At 39.4% G+C, this 19896-nt stretch overlaps 1 protein-coding gene across 2 annotated transcripts in view; it reads right to left on the reverse strand.

Annotated features, from left to right (window-relative positions):
- The window catches only part of LOC134227089 (uncharacterized), a 161580-nt gene that overhangs the window by 77655 nt on the left and 64029 nt on the right, over nucleotides 1-19896 (reverse strand). For both annotated transcript variants that reach the window (XM_062708332.1, XM_062708331.1), the window contains exon 2: nucleotides 15433-15476. The gene's annotated coding sequence lies outside the window, so the exon portion shown is untranslated. The remainder of the gene's footprint in view (nucleotides 1-15432; nucleotides 15477-19896) is intronic.

Below are 19896 nucleotides of genomic sequence, written 5' to 3' on the forward strand. Positions count from 1 at the left end.
TTACATAGCTTACGGACGCCTTCGCTGAAGCAGGTGCTCCTCCATTTCGCCATCGTATGCAGACGGATATATGCCAAAAAGCCGTCCCATACGCTTTCACCACATCCGGAGACCACAAAATCTTAGCGACCACATTCCGAACAATATGGCCGAAGTCAGTCTCCCCCTGATGGCTAGGGTCAAGTTAGGAGCTAGCACACCTCTACTACCCAATGGTTTCGGACAGCTTTCCCAAATACTGCAGCGTTTTTTTCAGTTTCTTTATTAACTTTAACTAGTAACTTTATTATCCAACCAAATTTTTATGTTTTCGAAAATATTTAGTTTCAAATTGATTTTCTAATAAACATGTATTGTATTTTTGTCTGTTGGAAGGCCCCTAGGTTGAACCTGAGGGTCGCTGTTTCAGCCCTCTCCCCTTGTCAGTTGCTCCCTCAGCACTAGCAATATCATGACAAGTAAAGAACTAAAGTCATTTTAAAATAAACAAAAAAAAATTGACGTCCACTGTGGTTTTCAACAGTAGGTTGTTGCGTCGAACACACAACTTACAAACGGAATCGTAATTTGTTCTATACAAATCTCTAATGTTCCGTTGGTGCTTACAGGGAAACTTGAGGAACCTGAAACTTATGAAGATGGAACTCTACAATACGCCCGGCAAGCCATGCTGTACCCATCCAAATAATCAGGTAGATAGGTAGGGCAAATGTTCGATTTTGGACCCCTAGAGGAAGTCCCAATAAACAATTTAAATCGAATAAGCGAGTTTTTTGGCTGAAGAAGTCTATTTTTGGTAGAATTAGCGCTCTATCAGCTTCCAATGTTGATTGGGGTGCCTTCCAAAATCTGCTAATGTCTATAAAATGACATCGCATCAAATTTCCATGGATGAAAGGTTTATCTGTGAAATAGAAATTTGAAATGGACATCAATTGGTAAAAAATCGCTGAGAATTTCAACTCCTGAAATAAAAATATTTTTCGTTTTTGACAATGCAACAAATTTTGGACCCTAAATTGTACACATTTTGGACACCTGCAATTTAGTCCGATAAAAGTCGATATTTTAATTTAAGCTGGTTAATTGAGCTGAAGCATGCACCAATGATAACATTCCAGCATTTTAAATTAACTATTTCGACCTGAACTTATGTGTACGTTCGGAGATTTTCAGCTATGGATGCTTCGAAGCGTAACGCATTGTAAAGCTTGTATTCATGAACAAACTAAATTAATTAAAATTTCTTCGAAATTTTAAACAAATGCGAAACAATCTTATTCTTTTAAATCCAGTGAGGGAACTAGCAGAAACATTGAATTTAGTTCTTAAATTAAGAAAATATTGCAAGGAATGTCCAAAATGTGTATGGGTCCAAGTCATGTTGTTACCCTAGACTACTACAAAACTAAAAATGTTTGTTTAAGAATCGAGCAAATTTTATTCAATGCCTTCCTAATAAAGAAAGAAAATCATTTTGCAGAACTTATTCCGAAATTCTCTGCAAATGCTTGAAGAGCTATTTATACAACTAACGACAGTAACGACAACTAACGATTTATACAACTAAACTTCTAACAAAATCAAACGAATGTTCTTGTTTATACTCAGATTAATATTTTTTCATACAATTTCAATGCAATACAAAAGTACTCCCAGGCGTTAGGAAAAAAATCACGTTTATTGTACAAGCCCCAACGACGAAAATTACGGTGGCGCTAATCGATTTCCAGTTGGCATTCCGGTAGCATCTTTTCAACCTATTCATTCATCACCGTGGTCCTGCTCAGAATGAAGATGACCAACTTAGATTGGCGACGACGACGACGGACGGCAAACGGCCGATCACGGTTATTTACGTGTCCATTTAGTCGGTCGTCACGACCGATTCTAGCCGATTGCAACCCGCGAGGAATTGTAATCGAACCGTACCGATTCCCATTGATTTTGGACGCGCGTGGTTCTCCGCCGTAGCAGTAGCAGCAGCTACTTCGATTCGGTCTAGCGATTGGGACCATCTATTCAGAAGCAAAATGACGCAACCCGAGTCAATGTCAATCATTCTGGAGGTATGTTACTCGCGGAGACGATGATGACGACCGACGTCTCGATTGCACGTTTCCTTGTTTAGTGGGATGATGGTCGGTAAGTGGGCATTACTCTTTTTGGTATGAGATGATGTCCGCGGCTATGATTTTTTTGTTTTGGTACTCTGGATCGAGCTAATTTACATCTCTCGTGTTGAAATCTGCTCATGCAGAATAGTTGGTGAGGATTTCCTTGTGTTTACCTCGAAATGAGTACAGACAAACATATTGTATTGAGGACGTGCTTGGAATTCCAGATCATCCCACTAGAACCCTTATTTCTGCTTTTGTCACTTTGAGATCCTAGATTCTGTAGTCCCATAGGTTCGATAGTACACCGATTCTACAGAATATTTTTTTGTGGTTCGGATCCATATGAATTCAGAGTTCTGTCAGCACATATCCAACACTCAAATAGTTTATTGCTCATATCCATTTGATTTTGATTCCCATCAGACCAACCCAGTTCGGAGAAAATGCTCCCATTACTATTCCACTCAGCTCGGATTAAAATTTATAGCTATATTCGGTCGTCGAACAAATGCCTGTTTATTTCCCTGCGCGTCATTAATTCGCATAAATATAAATTGTTAGCCGATCGATCCCCGTGATTCTCGGGTGCCCACCGTCCGTCACGAGTCTGTCGTCTGTCTGTCGCTCGAGTGTAACAGTCCCACAAATCGACAACGATTGTCCTCGCTGAAGTAGCAGAAATATGTTAATTAACCACCTTTTTACTGCCAACTGCCATTTAGCTTATAGGGTAAGACGGTATAATGCGCCCCACCTGGCCAAAACGCCCCACTTGGATTTCTAGAAAACTATAACTAACTAAGGGTCAAAATTAGTTGGTACCTATAAATATTTGTAAAACCATCATCCTATGTGAATATGGGAGTATTTTTGTATTACGTAATAAAAATAATAGAAAAATACAAAAAGTTACAGTTTTGATGTAACTTTCAATGTTTGTTTGCTCAACATTCTTGAGAAACTCTAGCATACTGTCCGCAAAACTTGCACTGGAGCACTCAGTTGGGCAACCAATTAACTTCTATCAGTGGTTAATGTAATATAAAATTGCTTCCATCTTCAAAAATGTAACATTTTTCGAAAATATGTTTCACTGGTCAATACGCCCCAGTGTAGGCAGGACAATATGCCCTTACCAACTGGACACAACGGCGGCGAGCTTGCAGCAGTTGCTTCCAAATTATATGGAAACTATTGAAATGTATTTCAAACCTGATTAAATGGACTTATGTTGCTTTTTTAATGTCACGCGCATAAGGATTTGTAACCTTTTTATTATGGGATTGATAAAATACTAATGAAGGGCTTTGAAACGTGTTTGGCTAAGGTGGGGCGTATTGCCCAGGCACTTTTAAAATTCCATTTTTCACAACTTTTCAAAAAAGCTTTATTACGTGTAATCTGTAATATTTTTATATGACTACTCACGGGCAATACATTTGCGACTTCCTGGACTACCAAATAACACAAAGTTTGCATAAATTGCATTGAAAAGGAAAAACATATCAAGGAGTTGCCTTAGGGGGGGCATATTATACCGTCTTACCCTACGTTTTTAATTCTGTCACCCAAATCAACAGACCGAGCTCGATGCATGCAGCCCAATAAAAGTGAACCGATTAACGACTCATTGGAGTAAGTGAATCACTCTCACGAATAGGCACTTGTTGCGAACATACGGTTAATTATCGTCGTAAAGAAACTTTCAGCTCGTACCACATTGCCTACCCATTTTTGGCAACAAAATTCAATCATTCAAATCTAAATAGCTAAATGAAAAATTTACAAAAAATTGAGCCAAATCCAACTTACATTTGAAGTCTTATAACGCTCTTCAAGACCATAATTTACTCTACAAGAATGTTATAAAACCAATATATAAAACCAAAATGTTACTAGGCAATGTGTAATCCAAAAACGGAAAATGACTGTATACGGAATCGTACCAATTCTCGTGTTCAATGTTGGATTTTATTCACTTGTTGGAAGGTTTTCAGAGCCGTAGATTTTGAAGTCGCTAAAAAGCGGCACTGATCAAAAGAATTTGCTCTAAAATGCGCGTTTCAGGTTTCGGTTTCAAGGTCTTCCACTAAAATGATTCCAATTATGCAAGATGGTTCCGTCAGGACGTTTTCTCATAAATTTGAAATATTATAAAGTTATTATTGAAAATGTGATATTTATTCAATATCAATCTTTAGGGTTTATCATAATGTGAAACTGATGTAAATGCTGAGTTGTTTATGCAATCCAACACACAATTCAGAGCATCAGATTAGCCCTATTAATCTTTCCATGATCGGTCGCTGTGTTCTAAATATTTTTAGCTAAATATGTCTGATCGGAAGCATGTTTTTCCCCAGCCCGGTGGCATCCCTATCTAACACAATAGGTTTGTTTTGCAGCCAACATTGCGCGACCGTATCCCACTGACAGTTCTGTATCCTAATGAGAATCAAATGTGACACTCAAAATAATTTCCACTTAGAAGGTACTGGAAAACATATGTAGATTTTTTCCATCTAGGTTCGATTGTAAAACTTAAATATTTCGTTAGTGATGGTACTCACAGCTCTCAATTCACTTAAAAATTGTAATTAAATTTAAGTGAATTGAAATTTCAACAAACACATAGATTTTAAGTGAATTGGCATTATAGTTTGAGAAATATCCGTGTTAGTAATAATAATTCCCATCCACTAGAAGCAGACGGGACCAAAAACAGAGTAATGAAATATTTATTTCATACTCAGATTTATTTTTATAAATTGCTCTTATGACATTTTTGAACAATTTTTCATTAGCGATTGATGGAAAACATACACTTCGGTTTGAGTACCCCACTCATATATTTTTCTTACATTCGTGACAAGTAGTATTTACTAGAAAAGAACATAGATATTGTTTTCTACGTTTTCATTTAAATTTCACTACATTTCTTTTTGGTATGCATATGACATGTGAGTAAGTTTTATTAGACACAAGTAAGGTCATCATAAACGTCGATTTTTAAAGCCTACCTGATTTTTATAGTGGAAATTAAGTGACAATTATTTTGAGTGGATGTTTGTAAACAAAACCCAGATTAATCCACCTAGCGGTGATGGTGCCTTTCTCGACCTTCGTAAAATGTGTTTGCTTGAAAGTAGATGAGCTACAAGAGTTAAAAGAAAAACTTCTTGGCCGGAAAAACTTGAAAATCGGATTATTTCAAGCAAAGATATTGTAGATCCAGTTGAAAACGCGAGATCTCGGTTCGGTTTTCAACTTGATCTACAATATGCTGATAAGAATTTCGACATTTTTTTTCCTTTTCCAATCTTTTTGATGAACATACCCCTGTTTTATTTTACCCAGTTATATATTTTAAGGATATCACATTTGGATGTTTGTTAAACTGAAGCTTTGACTACACAAAAGAAAACGAAAATGGCATTCCCATCAAGCGAGTGGAGGGCAATATTTGTTATTATATAAATCTCAGTGTGGAAGCATCCGATAGTTCGTTTTCGGAGAGAAATTAGAGCCTTTCGGTACAACTTTGTAGCAAAAGACGGGAAAAAGTATTTTGGCCATATTTTCTAAGGTAATAGTCCAAGCTGGTCAATTTTCAATAGAAAATAATAGAATAGGATTCCGCGTCCAATGCAATTTGTTGTGAGTAAATCGATTGATGGTATGTGCATTAAAAATGAGCTAGACTTTTTTATAACATAAAGCATTTTGGCCATAATTTTTGTGCCCAAAGTCCGATCTTCCAAATTTTCAATAGAAAACAAAACGACAGGATCCCGCGTCGAATGGAATTTGTTGCAAGTAAATCGGTTGAGGATAAGTACTAAAAAGTGAGCTAAACTTTTGCACTTTTGGTGCGCGCACACATACATACACACACAGAGACATCAGCTCAGTTCATCGAGCTGAGTCGATTGGTATATAACACTATGGGTCTCCAGGTCTTCTGTAAAAGTTTGGTTTTGGAGCGAACATATAACCTTTTGTATACTTTGTAAACAAAAGGCAAAAATGGTGTTTCAGCCATAACTTCCGATCCCATATTTCGATCTGGCCAAATTTCAATAGGAAACAATGGGACAGGAATCTGCGTCGAATGCAACTTGTTGCCAGTAGTGGAATAAGTCGTGATCGTCATAAGACAGAGAGCAAAGCGCCTTTGTCTATTTCAGGCGACCAAATGAAACAACCGTGGTTTCTTTGATCAATTTCGAATGAAAGGCAGTCATGAAAGGATGTTGTGCTCTATTTTAAAATTAAAATTTCTAAATTATGTTAATAGACAAATGCAAATAATAGTAAATAGACGATAAATTAATCATATGCTTTTAATTCACCGGGTTGAAAGTGGTAATAAACACAAAAATAAAGAAGATATTGCACACTTTCATGCCCTGTCACGAAACAAATATTTTTTGAGATTTTTGTTACATGCCATTCATCCTTCGCGTTTCCATAGATATTGAAAGGGGCAGATATGTAAACATCGCGTGACATCTCTCATTGAAAATGAGAAATTCCAGTACTGCTTGTTGCGTGTAAATCGATCAAGGTTAGGTGGCCGAAAAATAGGTAACATTTTCTTTTCTGATTTTTCTATTATAAAATGTGGTTTGGCCATAACTTCCGATCCCATAGTCCGACCTGGTCAATTTTCAATAGGAAATAATGGGAAAGGATTCTGCGTCGAATTCAATTTGTTGCGAGCAAATCGGTTGAGGATAAGTGCCCGAAAAATGATTGACATTTTTACGCGATTTTTATGTATAAATTTGTATTTTGGCCATAACTTCCGATCCCATAGTCCGACCTGACCAATTTTCAATAGGAAACAATAAGAAAGGATTCTGCGTCGAATGCAATTTGTTGCGAGCAAATCGGTTGAGGATAAGTGCCCGAAAAATGAGTGACATTTTTACACGATTTTTGCGTATGAATTTGTATTTTGGCCATAACTTCCGATCCCATAGTCGGATCTGGCCAATTTTCAATAGGAAATAATGAGACAGGATTCTGCGTCGAATGCAATTTGTTGTGACCAAATCGGTTGAGGATAAGTGCCCGAAAAATGATTGACATTTTTACGCGATTTTTTGTATAAATTTTGTATAAACGCGTATAAATTTGTATTTTGGCCATAATTTCCGATCCCATAGTCCGACCTGACCAATTTTCAATAGAAAACAATAAGAAAGGATTCTGCGTCGAATGCAATTTGTTGCGAGCAAATTGGTTGAGGATAAGTGCCCGAAAAATGAGTGACATTTTTACGCGATTTTTACGAATAAATTTGTATTTTGGCCATAACTTCCGATCCCATAGTCCGACCTGGTCAATTTTCAATAGGAAACAATGGGAAAGGATTCTGCGTCGAATGCAATTTGTTGCGAGCAAATCGGTTGAGGATAAGTGCCCGAAAAATGAGTGACATTTTTTACGCGATTTTTTCGTATGAATTTGTATTTTGGCCATAACTTCCGATCCCATAGTCCGACTTGGTCAATTTTCAATAGGAAACAACGAGAAAGGATTCTGCGTCGTATGCAATTTGTTGCGAGCAAATCGGTTGAGGATAAGTGCCCGAAAAATGAGTGACATTTTTTACGCGATTTTTTCGTATGAATTTGTATTTTGGCCATAACTTCCAATCCCATAGTCCGACCTGACCAATTTTCAATAGGAAACAATGGGAGAGGATTCTGCGTCGAATGCAACTTGTGTGACCAAATCGGTTGAGGATAAGTGCCTAAAAAATGAGTGACATTTTTTGCGTCGTTTTGTGCGCACACACACACACACACACACACACACACACACACACACACACACACACACACACACACACACACACACACACACACACACACACAGACATCACCTCGATTCGTCGAACTGAGTCGATTGGTATATAACACTATGGGTCTCCGGGCCTTCTATAAAAAGTTTGTTTTTGGAGCGATCATATAGCCTTTACCGTATACTTAGTATACGAGAAAGGCAAAACACATACTATCATGAATTTTACACTGAGATGTTGGCTACAGAAACATGGCGTCGTGCCAGGTGGCTGTTTTTCCCAAGCTGATGATGTCAATCCACGTCTACATAAGAAAGACAGCTAACAATTGCAAACTTGAATCACTTTTGCTCGGTTTGCGCCATTATACTTATTGATTGCTTATTGACACAAACCTTGTACCTTTTATGACGTCCGAGATAACTTAAACAAAATAGCTACAACTTTATTTGCGTAAAGATTAACGCCAGCGTCGGAGGAGTTTTAAGCATCCGAAACCGAACGACTGTGAGTCTTGATTAATTCCAACACGAACATGTGTCACACCTACGATGGTAAGCACGAATAATAAAAAAAACGGAAAAATGACTGCATTGAAAAAATAAAGTCAAGGAAGAAAATCCACTAAAATCGTTTGACTGTGCGGCCGCGTCAAGTCTATCGGCACCGAACTGAATATTGTTTGTTTGGTCCGTATAAATAAATAAAAACCAAACCGTGCCATGATGAGTACTATACTGCTCATAAAAATGTGACTGTTGCTCATGCATGATGCCTTGAAAGCGTGTTAATGTCAATTTTATGTGATGTAGTCGCTTAGCTGGGAATGAAGTTGTAGTTGCTTTGCGCTTTGGAATTTGTAAGGTTTTCTTGTAAATTTTAGCAACGTTCTTTGGATTTCCTTTTATATTTATAACGTATTCTAGTCTCCCCCAAAGCATCCAAGCACCTTGGTTTTCCCTGAATTATTGGAAATATCAAATTACAAATAAAAAATGTGTCATAATCATAAGCCCTCCTTAACCGTGCGGTAAGACGCGCGGCTACAAAGCAAGACCATGCTGAGGGTGGCTGGGTCGATTCCCGGTGCCGGTCTAGGCAATTTTCGGATTGGAAAGGCATAAAAGTATCATCATGCTAGCTAATATACGAATGCAAAAATCGTAACTTGGCTTAGAAACATCGCAGTTAATAACTGTGGAAGCGCTTTATGGACACTAAGCTGTGAGGCGACTCTGTCCCAGTGTGGGGATATAATGCTAAAAAGAAGAAGAAGAAGGAAATTTTGATAATCGGAGAAAACCGTATCCATCAAAACCATAGCTGGAGAGGGTAGTGAAAGACAGTAAAATATTCTCTCCTTAGTCAATGCCTATAATAAGTTTTTACTTTTCAACAAACAAACTTTGTGTCCTTGTGTGCCAAAATGTCGCAAATGCATTGCCTGTGAGTACTCATAAAAAAATATTACAGAGAACACGTAATAAGTAAAGCTTTTTAAAAAGTAGTGAAAAATGGATTTCAACAAGTTCCTGGGCAATAAGCCCCACCTTCAACAAACATGTTTTATAGCCCTTCATTTGTATGTTATCTATTATACGAAGGTGATAATAATAAAAAAAAAACCTCAGGTCCGCGACGTTAGGCATAATGTACGTTAGGCATACCCTAGCAGTGGAACTAACCACTCCATTATTTTGGCTATTTAATATGTCACTAGAATCAGGAAAATTCCCTAATATATGGAAAAACTCATTTCATTCAATCTGAAAAAAAATCAGACATACGTAATTATCGTGGAATAGCCATTATCTCTTGCATTCCAAAACTTTTTGAGGCCATAGTAAACGAAAAATTATTCAAACAAGTAAAAAACTGAATTACAGACGCACAGCATGGCTTCTTTAAAGGGCGTTCAAGTTCAACTAATCTTCTTGAATGCAATGGATAAAGGAAACCATGTAGAAGCTCTTTATACTGACTTCAGTAAAGCATTTGATCGCCTAAATATACCCATGCTTCTATTCAAATTGATAAAAAAAAAACTGGAGTTGAGCCGGGACTACTCAAATGGCTTGAATCCTACTTAACTGATCGCCAATTGATTATAAAATTTAACAACAATAGATCAAAACCCATTCAAGCCACTTCCGGTGTCCCCCAGGGCTCTCATTTGGGGCCTCTATTATTCATAATAAGTATATATAAACGACATTTCCTTCATTCTTGACAAACTTAAAGTGTTAATCTATGCAGATGACATGAAGCTCTTTTTGGAAATAGGGAATAAAAATGACCTCAACATATTACAGAACGAAATATGCACATTCTACGAATGGTGCAATAAAAGCCTATTGCAACTGAATGAAAAAATGTAACCTTATATCATTCAGCAGAAAAAGAACAGCATCAAATCTCTCAATTAAATTAGGAAACCAGATTGTAGAAAAATGCGATAGAGTTAGGGATTTACGAATTATCTTAGACTCCAAACTAACGTTCATCGACCACTACAACACAATTATTCATAAAGCAAATAATATGATGGGTTTTTTAAAACGTTTCTGCTATAACTTTTATGACCCATACACAATTAAAGCATTATATATTGCTTATGTAAGGTCGATACTGGAATATTGCAGCATTGTATGGTCTCCATTTTCAATAACACACGAAGAAAGATTAGAATCAGTACAAAAACAATTCCTATTATTTGCTCTTCGTAAATTAGGTTGGACAACATTCCTACTTCCATCATATGAGGCACGCTGCAAGCTTATAAACATTCAATCGTTGAAAGAGCGTCGTGAAACTGCAATGGTTTCATCTATTAACGATAAAGTTTTGCAGCGTATTGATTCAACAAATATTTTTTCGAAATTAAATTTCTACATACCATGTCGACAACTGCGTCATCGACGTACATTTTTAAATTAATCAATTATGCAAAATTCGGGCCTCTCAATCAGATGATGGCCATCTATAATGAACACTGACAAACTTTTGACTTTACAATGTCTCGGCAGAACCTTAAAAAATATTTTGTCACAATTCAAAACCTACACATCTAAAATTACATTAAATCTCAAAATTAAACACACTATAATACCGTATTTATAGCATTAAGAAAACAAAGAAAAACATGTATATTTTATATGTACTATAGTCTACGTCGGTTGACGAAATAAACGCCCAACGTGCTTATGCCTAACGGGGTTTTCCCACAAACCCCTATGTACTTGGGGAAGTGTCGTTTGGCTGAAGCCCATTTGGCTGAATGTCACTAGGCCGAACAAACCATTAGGCCGAACCCCATCTGGTCGCAAGTCATTTGGCCGAATAGGTCATTTAGCCGAACAAGTCATTCTGCCGAATATGTTATTTGGCCACATACGTAATTTGACGTCTCACTTCTTACTACTCAATCATCATTGCTCACTTCTCACTGCAAAAAAAGAAAAATAATGAAAGAAAATTGAGGCGTCTTACTTCGATTTTCCTACTTTTCACAGTGGGAAATGAATAGTTAAAGTGAGACGTTTCACTTTCCCACTAATCATTTCTTACTTCTAACTAAGAGAAAAGACGTTTCACTTCTCAATTCCCACTACTCACTTTTCATAGTTAGAAGTGGAAAATTAAAAAAGATACGTCTCACTCCTCACTTCCCTCACAGAAGTAAGACGTCCAAGTTAGACCTACTACTACGTACCACGTAGTTGAGAAGTCTCTTTTCTGACATCCTTTTAATAATTTCTCACTTCTCACTGTAAAAGGTGAGACCTATCATTTTGCGAGAAGTGAGAAATGATTAGTGAGAAGTAAGTAATGGGACATCTCACTTCTCATTTCTCACTTTTCACTTCTCACTGTGAAACAAGAGTAGTGCGAAGTGAGAAGTACGACGTCTCACTACTCACTTCGCACTTCTCACTTTTCACAGTGAGAAGTAAGAAGTGAGACATTATTTGCGAGAAGTGAGAAGTGAGAAGTTAGACGTCTTACTTCTCACATCCATTCATTCATTCATTCATTTCATTTCATTTATTTAGTCAACATATAAACAGATAACACTGAATCAACAATTTGACGCCACAATACACGGTTCGAGGCCGCATCTCTCCATCCTCGAATACGCCCCACGCTCGCCAAGTCGTTTTGCACCTGGTCTGCCCATCTCGCTCGCTGCGCTCCACGTCGTCTCGTACCTGCCGGATCGGAAGCAAACACCATCTTTGCAGGGTTGCTGTCCGGCATTCTTGCAACATGCCCTGCCCATCGTACTCTTCCAGCTTTAGCTACCTTCTTGATACTGAGTTCGCCGTAGAGCTGGGCGAGCTCATGGTTCATTCTTCACAGCCACACACCGTCTTCTTGCACACCGCCAAAGATGATCCTAAGCACCCATCTCTCGAATACTCCGAGTTCTTGCAAGTCCTCCTCGAGCATTGTCCATGTTTCATGTCCATTGAGGACAACCGGTCTTATTAACGTCTTGTACATAACACATTTGAATCATTTGTTTGAGAAACTGCGTTAGTCCATTTAGCACTATTTCGAGAAAACAAACAAAAACTGTTTTTGAACAAAACTTCACCAAATCTTTCAATTTTCGCGATGCAGATCAATAGTTTTTGGTAAAACTCAACACCCTAGGGCACTTCCGGTGCAAAAGCTGTAAGCAGTACTCTATAATTGCTCTTCAAAGTGCGTGCACATATGCTGTTCTCAAACAAACGAAAAAAATTTCATACACTCCTGAACAAAAATGTTTTTTTCGTATTTTTTGCCAGAATACGTGTTTTTGAAAGAGGATTCAGAATATATAAAAATCTCATTTTGGCCAAAAATGTTACATATGCAGTTTCTCAAACAAACGGTTCATTTGGTGCGGTGGCGAATCTTTTTTGACCGCAGTTTCTTCTGGAGCCCGTAGTAGGCCCGACTTCCACAGATGATGCGCCTTCGCATTTCACGACTAACATTGTTGTCAGCTGTTAGCAAGGATCCGAGGTAGACGAATTCCTCGACCACCTCGACGGTATCCCCGTGTATCGTAACACTGCTTCCCAGGCGGGCCCTGTCGCGCTCGGTTCCGCCCACAAGCATGTACTTTGTCTTTGACGCATTCACCACCAGTCCAACTTTTGTTGCTTCACGTTTCAGGCGGGTGTACAGTTCTGCCACCTTTGTAAATGTTCGGCCGACAATGTCCATGTCATCCGCGAAACAAATAAATTGACTGGATCTGTTGAAAATCGTACCCGGCTGTTAAACCCGGCTCTCCGCATGACACCTTCTAGCGCAATGTTGAACAACAAGCACGAAAGTCCATCACCTTGTCTTAGTCCCCGGCGTGATTCGAACGAACAAGAGTGTTCGCTCGAAATCGTCACACAGTTCTCGTCCATAATTTTCCATAGCTCTACGCGGTCTATACTGTCGTATGCCGCCTTGAAATCAACGAAAAGATGATGCGTTGGGACCTGGTATTCGCGGCATTTTTGAAGGATTTGCGTACAGTAAAGATCTGGTCCGTTGTCGAGCGGCCGTCAACGAAGCCGGCTTGATAACTTCCCACGAACTCATTCACTAATGGTGACAGACGACGGAAGATGATCTGGGATATCACTTTGTAGGCGGCATTAAGGATGGTGATCGCTCGAAAGTTCTCACACTCCAGTTTGTCGCCTTTCTTGTAGATGGGGCATATAACCCCTTCCTTCCACTCCTCCGGTAGCTGTTCGTTTTCCCAGATTCTGACTATCAATTTATGCTGGCAAGTGGCTAGCTTTTCCGGGCCCATCTTGATGAGCTCAGCTCCATCCTTACCAGCTGCTTTATTGGTCTTTAGCTCTGGGTGGCATCTTTAACTTCCCTCAAGGTGGGGGCTGGTTGGCTTCCATCGTCCGCTGAACTGACGTAGTCATCTCCTCCGCTGCCTTGACTTTCACTGCCTGTACTCTCAGAGCCATTCAGATGTTCCTCGTAGTGCTGCTTCCACCTTTCGATCACCACACGTTCGTCCGTCAAGATGCTCCTATCCTTATCGCGGCACATTTCGGCTCGCGGCACGAAGCCTTTGCGGGATGCGTTGAGCTTCTGGTAGAACTTGCGTGTTTCTTGAGAACGGCACAGCTGTTCCATCTCCTCGCACTCCGCTTCTTCCAGGCGCCGTTTCTTCTCCTGAAAAAGGCGGGTCTGCTGTCTCCGCTTCCGTCTATAACGTTCCACGTTCTGCCGGGTACCTTGCTGCAGCGCGACCGCCCGCACTGCGTCCTTCTCCTCCACCGGACCGGACAGTTATGGTTAGGCCAAATATTAGCCAAACATATTATTTTTCTACTGAAGATTTATTTCTATTTAAAAAATACTGGAAGGGTGTTTTTCGACTGGATAAGATGTACTGTTCGGAGGATGGCTTTCTCAGTTTGAAGTATCAAAACGATGGTTTATTTACTTGCCCGACGTTTCGGCCGATGGGTTGTGGCCTTTTTCAAGGGTTGTATAGTCTATCGTCTATCGTAAATTATTGTAAACCACGTTCGATCAGTGGTGGACAGGGTGCTTTTCATGCTTGCTATTTGTAAATTTATGAATAAAATGTTTGAAACTGGGTTTGTTTGTTAACATACAACAACTGTAACTGCTATTACTGCGAAATAGCAGTTACAGTTGTTGTATGTTAACAAACAAACCCAGTTTTAAACCATTTTTTCAAAAATTTACAAATAGCAAGCATGAAAAGCACCCAAAATAAGTCTCTAAGGGAACGGTTTGGCACTTCATCCCATAGCTCCTATTTCCATCCCATCAAACAAAGTAGGAGAAAGAAAGAAAATGAATTTTGTTGGTTTCTTATATTTGTGATTTTTTCACCAGTGAGCACGCGTGTTAGCAAAATGGAGCAACGAGATAAGTGCTGTATTTCTTTGTTTTGAGATGAGCATGAGATGAATATATGTTCAGTGAGATGGAAAATGGAACAGTTCCCTAAATAATTATTCTTTGACTAGGGGATCCAGTGACGTAGCCACGGGGGTGGTTTTGGACATTACCCCCCCCCCAGAGACAAAACTTTTAGAATTCGAAAAAAATGTTCAGAAAACCCCCAGACCAATTTTCTGGCTACGCCACTGAGGGATCTATACTAAAAAATACGCTAGAACAAAACTATTTTGGTTCTTAGTAATCGAGGATCAAGTCTGCTCACTTTCCCCTACCATTTTGAGCGCGCACGCCGAAAGTCAATTATATTTCGCAAGAAGGAGAATTTTTGAATTGTTTCGATGGCTATGCAGCCTAGAGGTTTTAAAGATCGTTTGATATTCATTACCTTCATCATGTTATTTCCTTCATCAAGAGTAAAATAAAGAATGCTTTCTTCTTAGGAAGTCTTGACGAATCTCGATCTTTCTAAAACGACTAGAATGAATTGTAAACACTCATTCGAACGCTCAATATTTTGACCAACATTCTGAAACTTTGTTCAAACCCTACCTTTTGGATCCAGGATCTGGTTTGTGAATGTATCTAGGCGAAACCTGCAAATATAGAAAAAAAGAAAATGAAATCATAGGAATGCTCATAAATCAAATTTTTTTGGAAGTAATGTTTAATTAAATTCATATGCATAAAATATGTTAATTTTATCTTTTCGGAATGTTATGACTACAGTACACATTTGATTAAAACGTTAGATGTTATTCAATGAATTGATACGAGATAACAAAATTGTAACAAACTTGCAAATCAAGAATTATTTGTCATTCGAAACATAATAAAACAAAAATAAATAAAGCCACGATCAAAACGATTAAAACCAATTTAATTAACGCCACAGAAATGTCGATACACGCAAGGGGAATCTTCAATTTCCAGCTCCAAATATGTCGAATTCATTACTAATTCATTACATTACTTCATTGTAATCTCACATAAGTGTTTTGCTTACGGGTCCACCACCACCTTTTCGGCCCTTCATACAGCAGTGCACTGAAAGCAGTATTGTAATTAAATTCGACTGTACTGTTAGGTGGAACCGTATGCAGAGCAAGACTCAAGCCGGTATGGTGGACACCTACATGCAAACATATGTACATCTAATTTACATCGCAGCCCAATTTAATCGTCCTTTCGATAATTAGAATGTTTCACGATATCGACTCGTCGATGCACCTCAACTAAATCTTTGATCGTCAGCCGGCTCACTTGTCACTCATAATCATATTCATTACCGCAAGTAGCAGCCTGTGTGTCGAGTGCACGAAGCATGATCACTATGTACGTATGCGAAAGAACAAACCCGAAATCACCCTCCGGGGGGTCATTGAGTTATTGCAAAACCATGCGCAAAGCCTTGCTCCGTGGTCCCCAAGAAAAAAAAAACCTTGCATATTTTATGAACATTTGCTGCGCTTCTTGCCATCGTGCATTGCGTTAGCGAACGGGTAATGTTACACAGTGAGGATTTTGAGCATGATGAGAAAAGATGGGATCGGCTCGGCGCGCAATGATGACTGTGTGCCGTTCGAGGTGAGCATAAACCGGGGAAAATCGCTTATAAAGTGACATAATTTCTGTCAATGAGTTGCTGCCGTACCACTAAATGTATTTATGCTAATATAGCATTCTCCAAACGAGAGAAAACGCTACGCGGAGGGCGGCATGTTACTGTATTATTAATATTATGTAAAAAGTCTACTGATCGAATCTCGCCACGACTGCTGGCTGGCTTGATGAGCGTGTAATTGATTTGTCGATACAAACGAGCGGCAATTCAGATTCAGTTCAAATTTCACGATTTTGAACGTTGATTGCCTGACAGACATGTTTTGGTACGAAAAGAAGGGACACCAAATGCATTTCATCTTGAAGCTACTGAAAATACATTTTAAAAATTATCTATGGTCTGTGAAATTCGCCTTCAGATGTTTGAATGCTTTTGAAATTCCTTTGTCCATTTGACACAAACTATTTTTTTTTGCTTATTTATTATTAAAATTAGGGGAAAAAATCATCTGGCTCCCGCTATTGTGAATCGATTCTAAATAGAAGTGCACGACATTCTCAATAAATTATCGGATAAAACCATTAGTACCGTAGTAAACGATAGGCTCGCGAACAGCCCGGCAAGTTTTATTGTCTCCGAGTTAGAATCTAATAAATAATACTATTAACAATGCTTTAAGGGTTTGTAATTAAGTAGCGCCTCCAGCACGCTTTTGGTTCTAAACCACGCAAAGGAAATCGTGGGCGTGTTTCGCTTCAATAGGAGACTAGAACTGGCGAAGAAGTTCAACAATAGCTCGCTGGTTTGTGTTATTTAGCATCGTAAAATCAAGCTCCAATTTCCCACCGACAACCGAGCGAGCCATGACTGGTTGGACCTTGGCCGGGCCATAGTGAAATCACCCCCTACGGGTGCTGATTTATTTAATAAATTAATTTTCCGTCAAAGGCAGAATCGGTCGCACGTATTTGCGCCAATCAACTCAGCTCGTTCGAATTGATGCAAAATGGCGACTATCGACCCTTCAGCAAAAGTGATCCAATTTAACTTGGCACCCCACAATTAATCACCATAATCTCGCCACGACAGACTGCCCGATCGTCGCGAAAGAACCTGCCCTCGACTTTTGCGTAAACTTGCTCTGGACTAATATGGCACCGGGCCAATTACCATCAACCTAAATTTCGATCAGCTCACAGAATATCGAAGAATCCTCCGTCCGAGACAGTGCGCCACAGTTGACGGTTGCGCCTTCAGGTCTTTGTTCGGCCGGCCGCAAGCATTTAATCCCTGGCGCGGATCGCAAACAATTATGAATGGTGGCTTGACAAAACAATCATTTGGGACCCCTCGAGCAAGGTTCTCACACAAGATTTACGAGCTCTCTCGTTGAGCCGTATTCTGCGATGGTAGCCGACACCACATCAGTCGCATTTCTTGCACCTTCTTTCCTTTTACGGGTACATCACCCCCTCCCAGTTTGGTCGCGGCCGGCGGTCGAGCGGTGGCCTCAATGGTAGATCAACTTGAACCGGGCGATTATGCAATGCGCTTGCGCGGACTGAACCTACCCGACGAGATGTGGATTCCCTTTTGTGGAAAGTGCCATGCTTTAGGTTCTCTAAAGGTTGCGATGCATGGATGCTGGTAGAATATGCGGCGACCAGGAGGTGCCGGCAGGTCCCTTGCTCTAGAGTCTGCGCAAAGGACGTTCACCTTGAACGAAATTGTTTTCACTTTTGCCTGATCATGCTGGGGGTAGAATTGCTCTTCGGTTTGGATCTATTCGACTTAAGCAGGTTTGCCTCATGTTAAACCAAAATATTATCCAAACTGCTTGTGCTCAGTCAAATTATAATCAAATTAGTCTAAAATTAAAAATATATGCTGAAATAGCAAATGTCATTTTTTAAGCATAAAAGAGTGGAAAAATCTTATTTTGAATCACATACTATGTTCTGAGAAAAAAATGTTTTAATTTCTTATTTATTTTCTAATTTATTTTAAATTCTTATAGAGACATTACCATCACCAAGCTTTTTTTATAATTTCAATTGCTGGTTACCAATTAGTTGCTACATAAAATGACTAAATCAGCGCGTAGGTACGTCATAAATTCCAATGAACGATAAAAACAGTCTCGGTGATTCTAACGATCATTTAAGTGCCATGATTCACCACCAAACGCTATACAAGCTAGAATGGAAGCGAATAACGTGCCTATCAAACGAAGCACCTGTGCGTTTGAGCTTGAAGCCGTATTTAGTTGATCGCCTGAGTGATCCACGCCTCTTGGTTCCCCTAGCCAGTTCGAAGATGATCGCGAATGGTGCGTGGCAAATGGGTAATGCGTGGTAGTCTTGCCCTTTTCCGAAAGTTTTGCTTCCCGTTCCACTCATTTCGAAATTTCAACAAAGGTCCAAAAGATTCTCACCGTCAAACATCCTGGAAAGAACTTCCTTTTTCGCAAACATCATTATTTATGTCTTGACTAGCCGTTCTGGGTCATCGAACCCCGAATTTGAACACTCATGGACTGTGATTTTAAAACAATTTGTTTCGTGCTAGGTGCTTATAATACTTTAATACGAACCTCAAGATGAAAATTACCCCAAGAACCCATATTGGTTTGATCAAAATTCGTATCCAAACGGTAGGTAGCCACTCGATCGCGACGACCATTTGATTGATGTTTATTTGAACTTCAGGTGCGATCGTACGCCTATGTGGAGGTGACAGAAGAGTCAGAGAGATTACTATTGAGCTGGTAATTGGATTTGCTGCTCATTTCCTGTAGCTTCGTGATGACCTTGACCGAACGATGTGATGTTCCCTTCTCGGTAGGCAGACAGTGCTACCACCGCACCAGTAGTAGGCAGCTCACACAATGGCAACAATCTCGTCGGGAGAGTTTAGGGAGTGGTGTTTGGCGGTGGCGGTGTTCTTTGTGTTCTGTGGGACGACGCCAATAAGAAGGAATTGGTACCACAACAACGTGACGTGCATGGCCAGTCGAGCGTGAAATAGGGTTGACGCGAACGCAATTCAAATCGGGCTCAATTGTGCGCCGATTTGGGATGTTTACAAATACGGCAATTAGGGCGGATGGCGGATGAATGCGAAGTGCGTTAATGCTAATGATGGGAGCGATTTGAATTATTATTTAAACCTCGGGAGGTCGCGGTGATCTTAAGTGATCGAGCATTTGGGTCACTCGGGTAACGATGGGAGGTTTGGGGCTATTTGCGTGTTTTGAAACATTGTCCAAGTGTTGTTGAGTGTAATCTGTATAAAATCAGTAGCGGAGCACACAATTGCAAATTAGTCAAATTTGTTTAAAAATTATAATTTATAATAAGCCGAGTGGCACTTGAACCACTGCAAATATAATTGCACAAATCGTGGCTTTAAAAAGAAAAAGGGCAGAACTTATTCAGTAATCAAGTGCAAAA

The sequence above is a fragment of the Armigeres subalbatus genome, chromosome 3, assembly GCF_024139115.2.
Source record: "Armigeres subalbatus isolate Guangzhou_Male chromosome 3, GZ_Asu_2, whole genome shotgun sequence".
Lineage (NCBI taxonomy): Eukaryota > Metazoa > Arthropoda > Insecta > Diptera > Culicidae > Armigeres > Armigeres subalbatus.